A 16,477-nucleotide genomic window follows, 5' to 3' on the forward strand; every position below is an offset into this window, starting at 1 on the left:
ACTCACAAGCTGCCTGCTTCCCAGCCCTATAACAGACCACATGCCTGAACTCTTCCCTTATGTCCTAAGAGCTTATCGCTACAATGCATACAAATTACTCATGAACCAAACAGATACTGATGACAGCTCTCAAATTTATAGCTTTTTAAAAAGGATACATCCAACATAAGGGGGGGGGGACCAGAAACTAATGCACTTGTACTGCTTCAGCTGCGATATAATAAAAACGAAGTTGATCTTTCTGAATCAGGGTCAGAACCTTAGTTTCGCTCCTCTCTCCTTCTATCACTGGATGTGATTTAAAAGGCATTACAGGCAGGTCAGCCTCCAGAGGCAATTTCACTTTAGGAAGCAGCAGGGAGTAAAATAATCCATGAAGGTGAAAGGGGCAAAATCCATTGATGGGGGCATTGGCTCCTTTCTGGAAGAAGTTGCCCCTTGGGACTCTTGCATCTGGCCAGATAAGTATCTACTTCCTTTCAAGTTGTTACTACCTCAGCATTTTAAGAGAATTCTTCAGCTAAATGCCTATGAATATTTAGTTTAGATGTTGCATCTGAAAATATATTGAATTGGAAGCGCTGTTGTTTTTAATTTGCATGTTTTAGATGTGAAATTGAGATTAGAGTAATAGAGATTACTGGAACTACTGGTGTGAACACCGGCACACTTTTGGCATCAGTCATGATGTTATATTTGAGCAAAATTTGAGGATGAGGCTCTTAGATTCTGGGCACTGTAGTCCAAAAAAGGTAACTTTTCTAACCTCTACCTTTGATTTCAATAAAAAGAATTACTAAAAACATGTGATTAGTTTATGGCTCCAGAATGCCCTGAGCTAGAAGGCATGCTACTACTGTTGGTGCAATAAGCTGAACTGAGATGAAAATTGGCCTTACTATTAGACATGGTATAAATAAAGTTGGCCCTGCCATTAGACAGAGTGAGGCACTTACCTTGAGCATGAAAGGGTTGTCATGAAAAGGTGAGCAAATGTTAGTTGGGGTTTTCAAAGAAGCAGTGGAGTCTGTCTGTGCAAGCAGGTCAAGGAAAAATAATAAATGAATCAAAACCCAAAAATATTGTGCCATCTTAAAGACTGACTGTAATATTTCATTGTGCATTTTCCTGAGATACATTTACTTCTTCCAACATCTAAAGAAGTGAATGGATCCATTCGAGATGGGCACAAAGCACTTCATGTGTTCCCTACAAACAAACACACACACACACACACACACAAACACACACACACCGGCTTCCCCACTCAACAGCTGGCATGCGCTGCTTGTTCCCTTCCCGGTGCATAATCTTTCAGTCCTGGCAGGAGCACAGACTTCCCTTCTCTGCCTCCTCCAGCAGTTGCCCACTCTGGGGTGGAGGTGGGCCAGGGATTCCTACAGCACTGCCTAGTTGGGTATTCTACCTAATGTGTCAAAATAATTTATCCCACTTACTGTTTATCTTGATTGAGCAGGATAGAGGTGCATTTGCTCTTCTGCCTCTGAAAGCAAAATGTTTTGGACCAGCACTGTGACAAAGTCATAGGCGGAAATCCTGTTGCTTAGCATAATAAGTCAAACTAGTGTAAGCCCACTTCATCAGTGTGCATTTGGTAAGTTACCTCCCCTATAAATTCCATTGATGCAAATGGGCTTAAAGTAAGTCATGGTTAGATTCGACCCATTTGAATCAACTGAATTTATGGAAGAGTTGACTCCTTAAATTCCCACTGATTCAACGGGCGTACTCTAATACAACTTACAATGCTTTGCAACACAATTTCAGCCATGATCCATAGGTGCATTCCTAAACATACCTATTTTCAGTTCAAATGTTATTGAAAGAAGGGTAACTTTTATTTCTGAATAAACATGTTTAGTGTCAGAGATTTAATGTAGATTATGGAGACATTTGACTGGCTGGGTAGCTCAGTGAGCAGGAACACTTGGCAGGCAAGAGTCAGGAGCCTGGAGTACAACTCTCCACTGTTTTTCCGGGGGGGGGGGGAAGCCACCCTGTGTGGCCTTAGGCAAGCAGTACAGTCCCAGACCGTTCCCAGAAGAAAGCACTGGTAAATCATATCTCGGGCACATTGTATCTAGAAAACCTTGAGGAGCATCAGGAAATTATTATTACTTGTACCAGGAATAAAGCTGCTGGTGTAAGCCAGGTTTATTTGATGTGGTGTCCTTCATATGTTTAGTGCTACAATTTCATTAGCCCTAGCAAATATGGCCAATGACCAACAGCGATTCAGTTACATTTGCTTTCCCCACTAGCAAAGAAGACTCTCAGTTCTACTTACAAACCAAGGATGAGTGAGATACAGCCTTCCAAATGCAGTCTGCAACATTGGTTATGTTAGCTGGAGTTCATGGGAGTTGTAGTCCCCCAAGATCTGTGAGTCTGTTCCATGACCATCGCTGCTCTAACCAATTAAACAGAGGACAATTGTTACAAGGCATAGTAATGAGATAATAAACAGTGCTTAGATTTCTGGGTTATATTACCATAGACTCCTGTTGTGTAATTGGATGCACAATGGCCTTTGAGCAGGTTGCTTGCTACCTAAGGCACCAAAATGCTGTTTTTGTGTTTGGCGCAATTTTCTTCCTTTACAAGTCAAATTTAACTTTATTTAAAGTTAAACAGAGTAAACACTGGGGAATAAACAATAAAACAAGACTGACTATTTGTAATGGAGGAAAGAAATCCACATAATTGTTTTCCATTTGGCGTGTTGCTGATAAGCTTGTGGGCAACTAGAGTAATGTAACACACTGTAAGGGAAAGCTCACTAACTATTGGGACAATTTGAACAGGAAGGTCTTATTATCAAAATGGTGTGGTTTCTCTAGCTTTGGCACTTCGGGTGTTTTACTGTATTTCAGTAAACCCCACAGCCATCACATGAATACAGCTTCTGAACAACTAGCATTTGATAGCCCTAGGCTTCTATTAGAAGTTCTTAAGTGCCACCTGCTGGAAGTAAGAATGGAAACACTTGCAAAAGGGAACTCTTCTCATGGGCTTTAAAAGTGACAGAAATCCTCCTTCAGGTAATGCTCACAGAACATGCAAATAAGAACACACACAAACATAACACAATTAGTTGTATTAACTTTGTTGGTGTTTTTATATTTTGTCAAATTTCCTCCAACTCATGGTGACCCCATGAATGAATGATCTCCAAAATGTTTTATCTTCCATAGCCCTGCTCAGCTCTTGGAAACTCAAGCCTGCAGCTTCCTGGTCAGTCCATCTCATATTTGGTCTTTTTCTTTTCCTAGCGCCTTCCACCTTTGCCAGCATTATTGTCTCTTCCAAAGAATCTTGCCTTCTCGTGATGTGCCCAAAGTAGGACAGCCTCGGTTTTATCATTTTTGCCTCCAAAGATTGTTCAGGCTTGATTTGCTCTAGGACCCACTTGTTCATCTTCCTGGCAGTCCAGGCTATCCACAAAGCTCTCCTCCAGCATCACATTTCAAATGAATCAAATTTCCCCCCCTTTAAGCTTTCTTTACTGTCCAGCTTCACAGCTGTACATGGTGATCAGAAATACAAGAGTGTGGATGATTTTGGTCTCCAGTGACTCATCCTTACATGTACATGAATTAACTGCACTAACATGCAATAGTGACAAGTCTGGTGAAACATGTCACAGCATATATGGCATATTTGGCACAAATCTCTTAGAAAAAAACTGTTTGGGTAATGGCAATTGTTGCTTGCTATCTTTCATAGGGCCAGGCACACAGCTGACCATGCATTTGTTTGTTTGTTTGTTTGTCTGTCTTGACAGAAGAATGCAGATAGCCTGCTGTTCCAGTAGAATTGCTTGGCCAAATTTAAATTTACATTACACAAACACACCAGGATTCTGGCCTATAAGAATGAAAGTGCTCATTTTCATCATTACTAAGTGTTAAGCTAAGTATATGGTAAAGGGAATGTGTGGTCTTGATGATTAGTCCATTCCCAAACTGATAAATCCAGATATACTGGGGTGGTGGGGGAGGAATAGGACACCAAAATTAACAATCAACCATTTTGCTGCCGTTTCATGACATCTGGAATATATTGTCTGAAACGACAATCTCACTACCTAATAATATGGGTGTGACCATCATTTGGCCATGAAACCACACTCCCCAACCCCAAAATACAGGTTTATAAATGCATGAATAGCTGCCTTGTTTCTAGTAATAGGGTGGGATGCAATCATGTAACTTTATATTGCTTTATGTTCTCAGCTTACACAACTCCTCTGCCTTTTAAACTTCTACCAATCTCTCTGCTACCTGAAAAGCCAGAGGAAGCTCAGCAGAAGAATGCTGAACTATTTAAAAATCGTAATCCAAAGTCATGGGCGGGTGATATCTTTATTAGGTCACTAAAAAGTACCAACAGAAATTAGCTTTTGACTCCATATGAATCTTTATAAAGCTGAGCACCACAGGGCTTTAGATGGTGCAAAAAAAAACCCTCAACAAAAATAATGGTGAAATGCCTATGCCAGATTCCTTTTTTTAAATATGTTTAAAAATTAGGGCTATAAACTCAAGTAAGTAATATAGGTTTCAAATTCCAAGCGTGGGCCTGTTGGTCAGAATGTGTCTCCCAATATAGCTAGACAATCAGTTGTCTGTCATTCCTAAAAATCTTAGAGGCTATGATGTCCAACTAACTGAGCAATATTTCAGAATACTAGGCTATTCACCAAAACATTCCTACCCAATATCTCCAGAGACATATTCCTTTTTTTCTTCATTCCCCTTTCTTCCTTTCGTTTCATGTCTTTTTAGATTATGAGTAAAGGAGCTTGATGTTCTTTGTATACAAATACTTTAAATCCTAGGTTTTAGCCTCCAGGGTTGCTGGTTCTATTTTACCCCTAGAACTTACAAACATTTGAATGTACTCCATTTAAGTCTAGAATTCTGGAAATTCTTCAAGTTGCAGCCTTATTATCAAGGCTTTATAAAAGGGGTGGATTTCCTGCAGAAGAAATTTCTATTTTTCTACAGATGTAAGTTTTTGGACATCATGGACTCTTGACATCAAACAAGCAGTACTGAATGCTAAAGTGGTTAAAACGCTGTACTGCAGCTAAAACTGTGCTCACGACCTGGGGTTCAAATCCCAGGTAGCCGGCTCAAGGTTGACTCAGCCTTCCATCCTTCCGAGGTCGGTAAAATGAGTACCCAGCTTGCTGGGGGGGCAATGTGTAGCCTTTATAATTAAAATTGTAAACCGCCCGGAGAGTGCTTGTAGCGCTATGGGGCGGTATATAAGTCCAATAAAATAAATAAATAAATAAATAAAGAGAGCATTCACCAGGTAAAACTATTTATTTGGCTTTAATTTGTCTTAAATTGACTGTTCTGGTGGTTTAACTAAATTCTTATTCCCAACTCTGGTTAGAGGCAGGCCATGTTAATGGGGTAATCTTCCCTCCCACATCTAAAGAGATACTCTTTGAGTTTCAAAAAGGCAGAAAAGGAGGCAGGGGTTGATGGCCCGTGACTGTCCTCTGTTTTAAGAGATGCACAATAAATTCAAAATTGCTAGCTGAAAAAAAAAAACTTGAAACCAACATGCATGCTTCAGCTGCTTCCACCTTATCGCGTCTCTACACCATCAGCCATGTAAATTTGGGACATTAAAAAGAACACATAAGTTTGGAACTGCCCACAAGAACTTGATGCACAGCCTCGAAGAAAATGATTTATCATTGAAAGCTCGCTATTTGTTTTTGTGGTTTTTTGTTTTGTTTTATATTCTGTTTTTCAAAAGAATGTTTGAGAAATTGATCAGATCTAGCATAGAACTACTGCTGAATCATGAATATTTATTTTTCAATATTTATGGTACTACTCTCTGTGTGTGGTTTTTGGGGGAGAAATGTTCCAGGCTGCTATATTTATGCTTGAAAACTGAAGTTGAGAATTTTAAGCGATAGTGTTTGATCCCAAAAGAATTTCTATTGCCATCCGTGGGTTTTCTTTACCTATGAGCATTGCCTCTGATTCAAACCAAAATCCATTCATCAAAACAAAAGTTTTATGAATGAGTTTTATGCCAAAAGATTAAAAACCAGTTTAAAAGTTACAATTATACTACACCCCTAAGGAGTGGTGTTATCCCTTGATCAGTTAGAATTGTGATGTAATATAGTAATATTCCAGGAAAAAGCAATTAATTATAGGTAACTAGCTCTGAATATTCCAATTATGAGCCAGAAGCACTGGATATTTCTGTATATTTGTTTTTATCCTGGAACCAGTCTGGAGGACAAAATCTGTGACTGGACAATCAACAGCATAAAAGATGACATATCATAACTCATTCCATATGGGTTACTTAACTGGGTCTTCTTTGTAGACACTTTGAGGTTGACTTACTTTGAAAGACGCTGATTTATTTGGTTCATAAATGTTCTTTCGTATATTAAAATGTTCTTTCAGTGGATGGGGGGGTCAAGATATCAAAGATTCTCTCTAATATCGTAATGTTTTTTCATGGAACAGTAAATCAAATTGGGTACGATAGTACTTCAGATGTTGAAATGGTTCCAGTTATGCCGCTTCCGTAAGAGAGCCGTTTTCATCTTCAAATTATTCCTGTTAAATAATAAAAGATAGAAATATAATCTGCAACAGCTGGAGTGGGTAGAGAAAGGAACAATGCCTGTATTTTTCCCTTGACGGCAAGAGGTGAGCCACCTTCAGGATTTTCTGTTGTGATACATAACATTCTGTGAATAAAGCAAGCTAAGTGTGATACAGAAGTTAAGCCATAAATTCAAAGCAATAGGACGTTTTAGCATCTTAAGCACACCTTGCTTTATTTCCAAATGCTGCCAAAGCAAAAGAGGCTATTGTCTTCTGGAAAACTTCTTTTCAAGTTTGAGTCCCCTCTTTTAAAAAAATAAAAAATAAAAATTGGCTGGACACAATAGATCAGATAAACAAAGACACTGTCATTTTTAAACCAAAACATATTCAAGGGGGAGAAAGAATTAAAGAGCCATAATTTATTGCATATGTTTTCTGCATATTGTACATAAGGGAGTTTCTACAGTAACATATGGAAAGTATCTGAACTATAAGACAATGACAGTCATAAATCACTCTAGGCTCCAGCTCCAAATTATGTCTTGTTCCCTCTGCTCATGGGATATTCACGAGATTGCATATAAACTCATTGTTTTGTGTGCTTGATAATCCATTTCTACCTTTATGGGGAATGATGTCATAACAACACACAGAGGGTAAGTAAAATGGAAAAAATAAACAAGGTTTTACATAACTCTTCAACAGTTGAATCAAAATCTGTGACCCTTGGTCAGATGTCTCTCAAGTAGTAATAGAGTTTATTTCAACTTTGTGGGTGCATGTGTGTGTGTGGCCTGGACCTAATGATATGGCTGCAGTGTAAAACCTGTTGTGCTGCCACTTGCACATTTTCATTGTTAATATAAAATTGTGCAAGAGGTTTGAAAGTATTTGCACAGTTGCTGGTGCAATAGCATAATTCAGTGCAACTGCACTAGCAGGCTTTTCACCCTGCTGACATTATGTTGGGTTTAAGCCATACATACTGTATTTCCTGTCCATTCAACCTGATCCTTTCCTTCTGTTTTGTTTTGCTAGTGTTATGGGTTATGCAGATACAAGATTATAAGTATGTAAACTGGCCAGTACCTGTTCACCTACAAGTGCACATGCAGTCAATAAAACCACACATAATGACAGCAATTACTCTATAGCTAAATAACTTTAATATAGGCAGGCTACACTCCAGGACCTTTCCTCCCATGTGACTTCTCAGTCCTTTATACATTAGAGAGAGATTGTACTATACAATTATCTCTCAAAATGTGTACAAGTTTAGCTGCTCTAGATAATGAACACAAAGAAGACACAATGGCAATTCTTCAGCAAATTAAGCAGTTCTAAATCTCTTCGATTTTAGTGGGACAGGTAAACATATTATTAAGCACTTCCTATCAAAAATATAGGATTTTAAAGTTCTGTGGGGTTCATCATGGCCAATATGATGCCCTTCGATTTTCTGTGGTCACAGAAGCAGCTTATAATTTATATCCTGTCCACTGGCAGGATTGCCAGAGGTGATTTTCAGACAAATCCACAGACTCCAAAAGGCTTCTCTGTGTCAAAATGGATCCTGAAGGAACCTCAGTACCTGGGGAGAGGATGGAATAGGAAATTTGTATAAGCAATAAAAACTCATGGCAAATGAGCATAAACTTATAAAACAGGATTTTGTCCACTGAGTTAAATACAAATAAACTGATCTTATTCAACAACTTAGACTGGGAGAGAGTTAAGCCTAATGAAAAAATAAGAACAGATTAGAGACAAGGCCAAATAGATCACTATTCTGCACAAAGGCAACATAGGACTCCTCACAAAATAATCTACAAATCCTTGACTGGCAGCAGAACATGTCTCCTGAGGCTACCTTGCTCTTAGGTTCAACCTGGGTCTCCTTTCTCAGTCCTTTCCCCAACTGTCAACTAGAGACATGAAGATTGCCAGTCCTCCTTCAAGCTCTCCATTACACACAAATGGTATTACTCCATATCTTTTGACCAGCATTCTTACATCAGTGTACTCTACCAAAAGCTTTATCAGGTACCATGACAGTGGCAGATCAGATCTCTTTCCACCAACACAACATAAAGACACTGCAGAAAGAGTTGAATGAGAAACATTATGTATGATTGTGTAGATGGATCAAAATGTACAAGAATATGGGGGAAATGAAGGCACCCTGACTCTGCAGCTGCTGAAGTATTTGCATGGTACACCCATGGAGCAATCAGCACCACCGTTGAAGCAAAATGTACCTCTTCTGCTCGAGCTGGGCTCCATGTGGTTATTGGAGTCCTATGGAGTTTTGGATCCCAGCCAGAGATTTTCATTCAGGCTTGAAGAATGTTATATGTGGGGAGAAAACACCAGTGGATAACATTACGTCAGATTCAGTGCTTTGAAACTCCATTGCGATATTCTGAGTCATGCCAGTGGGGAAATTCTCCATACAGATCTATTCATTTAATGAAATACTGTATCACCTTAAATCAGAGAAGGAATTTTTATCAGCACCTAATAAAATACATGCAGCAGTGCCTTTGTTTTATTAGTTATCTTGTTTCACCCTTGGGAAACACCTGTGAATTCTAATAGAAGAGGGTCATTTTCTACAGCTTCGCAAGGCAATCTTATCAGCATTGATCAGTCGTAGCGTATCTGCTTAGTTTAAACTGGAACATACAGATTATAGGTTCTCATTTTCTTGTGCTCCGTACGCTTTGCACTGGAGGCTCAGAAGTAATTTCCCTGAACTTTTCTTAGGAGGCTCTGGAGCCATTTTAGTTTAATTTCTGTTAAATATTTCTGCAGGATATTATTGAATGTTCCATTAAATAACATGATGTCAACTGTAAAAGACAAAGAAGTCAGGTGGAATTTGGTGAACCTTTGAGTATTTTGTGCAACTCCCAGTGGCAAAAGCCATCCTTTTGCTAGTAAACCTGGCTCTGGGAATCAGGGGATTAAAAACAGGATTATCAACAGCATTGTTACACTCTGCTATCAAAACAATGGGATCCATTCTTAGTGAAAGGGAAATCATCAAGAGAAATATTTTCATCCTTTTTTTTCTTTGAATACATAAATTAATAGATGACATACAGTAACCCCCTACCGACTATAAGTAGTTAACATTCTGCAGCAATAAATATGCTTGTTCCACAGAAAGAAAGAAGGGAAGAAACCACCATCAAAAGTTCATTGTCATAGGCTCCTGAACAGACCACCAAGCTTTGTGATAAAATGCCAAATGGGTTTTCAGCTGAGTCTTTCATGGATTTTTTTTATACCTTGCTTTCTACAAGGGAAGCAAATTTCCTCAAACCTGCTGAGTTTCTGCAAATTCACCTGCATTTTCCTCACGTACTTGTTTTGTATTGGGTTGTATATTTATATTTTCTTTCCACGATGAAAGTCTTGATAATCAGATAATAACCTTTTCTGCCTGTAGGATAACAGTGAGCACAGAAGTGGTCTCATGACATGTATGGCTCCATCAACTCCAGCACTCAATGCAGAGTGCTGCTTGAGGAGACCACTCTGCATTACCTCCGTGCACAAGTGGCCTTGCAGAATTCTCCACAATAATGGGCAGAAGCATTATAAGCAAAGTCTCACCCAACTTCTCCACATAATAATAATAATAGCCATGTGCCATCAAAAACCCTTTTCAGGGTTTTTGAGGTAGAGAATACTCACAAGTGGTTTACCATTCCCCTCTTCTGGGGGCAATCCTCAGACTGTGCAATTTGCCCAAGGCCACACACAGGCTGGCTCTACTCACAGGAGGCCCAGTGGGGAATCAAACTCCCAACCTCCACAGCAGATACCCAAACCACTGAGTTATTCAGTCAGCTCATTTCTTCATGGCATGGAGGAATTCTCCAGCAATTTCTCAGAGGCAGGCTATCAGCAGTGGTTTAAACTCTAATTTAAAGTTTACATTAAATGTCCCCTAAGAATTTTTCTTCATTTGCTGTAAAGAGCAACAATGCACTCTGGAAACCAATTTATTTCCCTCAGTAGTGCTCTCTACCTAATGTCATTCTAAGGTATTATGTTGGAGTGTGAGAAGCTAGCTCCAACTAAACTAAGAATCCTGAACCTCTCCCTTGAAAATTTCCCCCCAAAAAATGTCTCCCTGCGAAAGTTATTTAGAAAACCTTTTCTATTAAATTGAGTGAGGATGGTTGAAACTCTCACAGGAGAAATTTTCAACACACCAGTATTTTGCTTCATAATACAGCCAGTTCTGATGACACAGTATTGGTCACCAGGCTGTTTATGACTGTGTCTTCTGTTTCACGCCCATGTAGAGTGTCCAGAGTGACCAAACTGGGGTGGGGAGGAATCAGATTTCCTGTTCCTTTTTTTCTCTGTGGGAGTAATTTATAAGATGGGCTCCAAGCCTGAAGTCCCATTAAAGGATCTAGCTCTACTTAAGTGGGGCATAGTTGGGTATGCATGAATTAGATCACAACTTTACAGAACATCTGTATCTATATCCTCAGTATTACTGTGTTCAGTGAGGCTTACCTACATGTAAGAGTATGTTGGAATGCAGCCTTACAGCAACATTTTGTATATGTTTATGTAGAAGTAGTTGGTCTTTCTCTGTGCAATGAGGCTGAATTGCAGGCAGTTGTACATACATGATTGCAGTTTTTACTATGCTGTTTAGTCCCACTGATTTTGATGAGACCTATCTCCAGTTTCCCTCCTGTTGGACTATGTCCAATGCATTGAAATTTCTCCCCTCAGTAAAAATATGGGTCTACATAAAAGCCTTCTCCATTCTTGCTGGCCTAGCAGAAGCAAGAATTACTCACCGCAATAAAAGAAAAATCTCTTGAGAACTTTTGGTCAATAGAAAAAGTAACAAATGAGATATTAGATCTTTGTGAGAAGCTGAAGCTATTCATCTTGGTAGTGGCCTTTTTTTATTTCTGGCTTCAGTACAAAACAATTTTTAAATTTCTCGTGGCTTATCAGAACTAGATAGTTATGGAGTGTCGACCAAAGGTCATGGAACAGCTCTGGTTTCTGATTAACTTACACATGCAACCATTAAATTCTTTTCAGCTAGAGGTATAAGAACTACCATATTTTTCCATGTATAAGACACCCCCATGTATAAGACGCCCCCCCACTTTTCTAATCCAAAATTTAAAAAAATCTAAGTGGGGCTTAGCAAGTGAAGGGGAAAGCACAAAGCCCTGCAGGATCACTTTGATTCCAGATTTCCCTTCCACTTGTTTTTGTTCTCTCCTTAGCTTGCTTCTGTATATAAGATGACCCTCAATTTTCAGTCTAAAGATTTTAGACAAAGTATAGTCTTATACACAGAAAAATACAATACTTACATATATTCAACAAGCTAAACCTCTGTTGTATCTGAATCTATGCCTCAGTTGCAGGAAAAGAGAGGCAGTGATGGGAAGATGAGTTTAATTTATATCCAATGAAAAATTGCTGTTCTAATCACAGATATATAATTCTGTGAGCTGAATGACTCAGTAGGTTGGAGTGCTTGGAAGCAGAACAAGAGACCAGGCATCCATTTCTCCACTGTACCTCCTGGTTTATCCCAGCCAAGATCACCTGGAATATCTGTTATGTGCCCTGCTACCTGATTGGCCTTGGGCAAGCTATAGCCCCCCAAGAGCGCCACGAGAAGAGCTGATAAACCACTTTTGACCACTTTATACCTGGAAAATCCTGGGACAGTCATCATGCCAGAATCAATTTGATGGCATATAATTATGCATTTGTGTATCCCTTTATCCTTGCAAACCTTAAAAACTATTGTCAGACAGATTTTAACAAGATTCATTGTATTAATCAAACGAGATTTACTGTTATTTGAATTTCTCCCCTCCTCCAGGAAACAATTTGGAAATTCCCCTCAAAAAGAAAGTATACACAGAGCTTAGACAAAAGTTCTGACCCGTGTCCTGTGAAGATGCTGGCCACAGAGACTGGCAAAATGTTAGGAAGAACAACCTTCAGAACACAGCCAAGGAGCCCGAAAAACCCACAACAACCAAAGTATACACATTTTGAGTCCCATTCTTCATGCAATCAAAGAAAGGATAATATTTTAACTTTTGGTCAACCTTATAGAAAACAAATAAAATTCAATTTTACAATCATCATGAAAACACTGGCATATTTGTTTGTTTGTAACACTGTTAAAATGCTTCTATGATGATAAGGAAACCTATAAGTTTGACGCAGGAGGACTAAGCATTAAAACCTTTGCTCCAGACTCCGAGTGAAGGGCATGTTATTCAGGAAAATATCTCCATCAAATGGAGAAAGGCAGCAAATGGAGATGGACCTGAACTGAACCACAGACCAGAAAAAACACACACGCTGAGATGGTTCATGGTTCAGTTCGGGGATCTCATTTTGCGAAAACAAAATAAAGTGCCAAACCTTTTTTCCCCTCAGCACTTCATTTTGCTTCAGCAAAACAGAATGCCTGACCGCCACAAAGCTGGGACTGCTGCCTGTGCGCATGTGCCTGCCAGACCTGCTGCTTCTCTGCATGCGCCCACCGGTCAGGTGAATGGTGGGCACATGCACACAGGCAGTAGGCTGGCTTCCGTGTAAGGGGCCGTGCCTGCTGCTTCTCAAGATGGTAGCAGTGGAGGTGGCAGTGGCAGCTTCAAGAAAAGATAGGGAAACAATGGGGGCAGGGGAAGGGCAGACAGGCGACTCCCTTCTGGCACAAACAAAACAAACAAACCACAAACTGGTTCATTTTCTGGTGGGTTCATGATAGTTTGTAGTTAGCCCTGAACTATCACGTATTGCTGGTTTTTCTTCTTCACATCCATCTCCAGTAGCATATCATTCAAAAGCCTTGACCTAACTTTTCCTGAAATGCCAGTTTAATAGATACATGGTATTTTAATGCTCCTACATACTTAAAGGAAACAAGATATAAAGTCGCTAAACATTCTGGTACCAAAGGACAGGATGGCTCCAGTTCAAACAAAAAAGCCAAGTAGATTGGCATTGAGACAACATATTCTACTGTTCTTCTAGGAAGGAAACTAGTTTAGGGGGAAAGGGCAACATCTTTAACCTTGAACTCAGACTTGTTCAATTTCAGCTAGTACAATCGCCAAACGGTCTACTGTATGATTCTGCTGAACATTCCTGAATATTAGAACCTAAAAAATGGAAGTAGTGTGTATGATTATTATTGTCCTACTTGACACATAAATTTATTTCTGGACAGACAGTAGGGTAGGGACTTTGACACCATGAAGACCTTTGATTATCATACCATGTTGTTCTTCTACTTACATATCTTGCATTTTGCATGCTTTGTTTTAGCACTTTAATCTGATTGCTCTTTGAAAGTCAGACATTGCAAGTCTAATTGCTGAGGAACATATCTTTGAGAACACCCACTACAGAGGAGAAAACAGGCCAGTTGCAGGGAATACACATTCTCCTTAACATCTGGTTTAACCTCAGAAAACCAATTTGGCTATTTCAGTTTTTTGTGGGTCAGCAAATTTGTAGTGTTCAACATTTTAAAAATTGCAAAGGGAATATAGGTAAATATAGGTGTGTACTGCAATTGAACAGAGAATGTTCAAGTTAGGAATCTGGGTAAGTCATCCTACAACGAGAGAGAATGATCTAGTCCCTGCACATGCGCGCACGCGCACGCACGCACACATGAGCATACAAACACACACACACACACACACACACACACACACACTGTTCTGTTGAAATTTCTGGTTGTTCTCCCTGTGTGGGGTTTAGCTACCTAATGGATCACCTTTCTCATAAGGAGCCTATCCAACATTAGGATTTTCTGCAGTGACCCTTTAAAAAATACCAAAAGTTTCAGGGGCCCAGCTAACAGAGATGGAGAGTCCATTAGTGGGACTCACTGTCAAGTTGAACTTAGGTCACACCAGTGACTCAACTTGACCCAGGTTTTTTTAATGACTCACGTGGCCAGCGTGACTAGGGAATGCCGTTTTACCTTCCCACCGAGATGGTACCTATTTATCTACTCACATTTGCATGCTTTTGAACTGCTAGGTTGACGAGGAGCTGGGACAAAGCGACGGGAGCTCACTCCGTTGCGTGGATTCGATCTTATGACTGCTGGTCTTCTGACCCTGGAGCACAGGCTTCTGCGGTTTAGCCCACAGCACCACCAAAGACTTGCCAACATCTCTGCCAGCTAGCAAGGATGTGGAAAAGGGCCCTCTCCTGTGCAACTCCGAGACTGTGGAACACAATGCCTTCAGAGCTGCAAGCTGTCTCCATGCTGACTAATTTTAAGAAGGGATCAAAACACCTCTTTTTAGACTGCCCTGCTGTGTGTGTTTTTTTTTTACTATATCCATAACTTGTTTTAAAAGTAGACCTTAATAGTTTCACACTGGAGTTGATTTGTATAACTTCATGATTTATTTATTTTTTGCTAAATGTGCTCTTATCATTTTTAGTCTACTAATCAATTTATAAACTACCATATTTTTCCTTGTATAAGACTATACTTTTGTCTAAAATCTTTAGACTAAAAATTGAGGGTCGTCTTATACAGGGAAGTAAGCTGAGAAGAGAACAAAAACAAGTGGAGGGGAAAGCAGGGATCAAAGTGATCCTGCAGGGCTATGATCCCTGATTTCCCCTCCACTTATTTTATTTATTTATTTATTTAATTTATATGCTACTCTACCCAGAGGTCTCTGGGCGGCTTGCTTAGCCTTAGCAAAAGGGAAGCAGGGATCAAAGCGCTGCAGGATGGCTTTGATCCCTGCTTTCCCCCTTTGCTTGCTAAGTCCCAATGGGGTGTCTTATACACAGAAAAATATGGTAGATTGACCATTATGTTTTAGTGGAAAGGCGGGATATAAGTGTAATAAATAAATATGAAGAAGAGAAGTTTCCTTATTTGTGAGTATTCTCAATGTGATACAGAAATGCTTGCCTGATCATGTGGAGACCCCTCATGGAATAAGCAAACTTTCCTGCTTCAGAAAGTCACCTTTCACAAAAGGACAAGATTCCCTCTAAGCTGTGTATGTGCACATGCGCATGCCTCTGCCTCCTTGTGCGCAGCTGTCTTCCTCCTGCATGCAGCGATCATGTTAGATTCTGGTCACGATGGAACTCTGTGGGGGGGAATGGAGTTGTGCATGTATACAAGGGCAAAGTTGGTAAAGAGACAGAGCCCCGCCCACCAGAGCTGAAAGCTGGAGAATACATTGCACATCGATATTACAGAAAAGAACACTTAGATCATTCATCCTGCTGAAGGACTCATAGAATCATAGACTAATGGAGTCCAAACCCCTGCTCAATGCAGGAATCCAAATCAAATTATATCTGATAAATTGTTGTATAATTTTCTTGAATGCCTTCAGCACTGCAGCACTCACCACCTGCAAACATAATTGGTTCTATTGTCAGACTGTTCTAACAATTAAGAAGTTTTTCTTGATAGTCAAATGAAATCTGGCTTCCTGGAACTTGAGTCCATTGTTGCGTGTCCTGCACTCTGGGATGATTAAAAACAGCTCCTGCCCCTCCTTTGTATGACAATCCTTCAAATACTTGAAAAATACTATCATATTTCCCTACAGTCTCCTTTTTTCTAAGGCTAAACGTGCCCAGTTCTTTCCGTCTTTCTTCACAGCACTTGGTTTTCTGTCCCCTGAACATTCTTGTTGCCCTCCTCTGAACTTGATCCACTCTATCAGCCTGCCGTGCAGATTCCCAACAACTATATAGGGTTTAGTGCTTCCCGGATCAAGAACCGAGCATGGAGATCAAATGCAGATGACACATCCAAAAGCAGAGTAATAAGAAGT

The 16,477-nt window shown here is 39.8% G+C and overlaps 1 long non-coding RNA gene across 1 annotated transcript; it reads right to left on the minus strand.

Annotated features, from left to right (window-relative positions):
• Nucleotides 1-953: 953 nt before the first annotated feature.
• Nucleotides 954-12,685, minus strand: LOC140707791 (uncharacterized). The gene is made up of 3 exons (XR_013536855.1): nucleotides 6,408-12,685; nucleotides 2,309-2,431; nucleotides 954-1,031 (listed from the first exon to the last, which is right to left on the minus strand). It is a non-coding gene; the product is annotated as an uncharacterized LOC140707791 (long non-coding RNA).
• Between the last annotated feature and the right edge of the window lie 3,792 nt (nucleotides 12,686-16,477).

The sequence above is a fragment of the Pogona vitticeps genome, chromosome 5 (genome assembly GCF_051106095.1).
Source record: "Pogona vitticeps strain Pit_001003342236 chromosome 5, PviZW2.1, whole genome shotgun sequence".
Classification (NCBI taxonomy): Eukaryota; Metazoa; Chordata; class Lepidosauria; order Squamata; family Agamidae; genus Pogona; species Pogona vitticeps.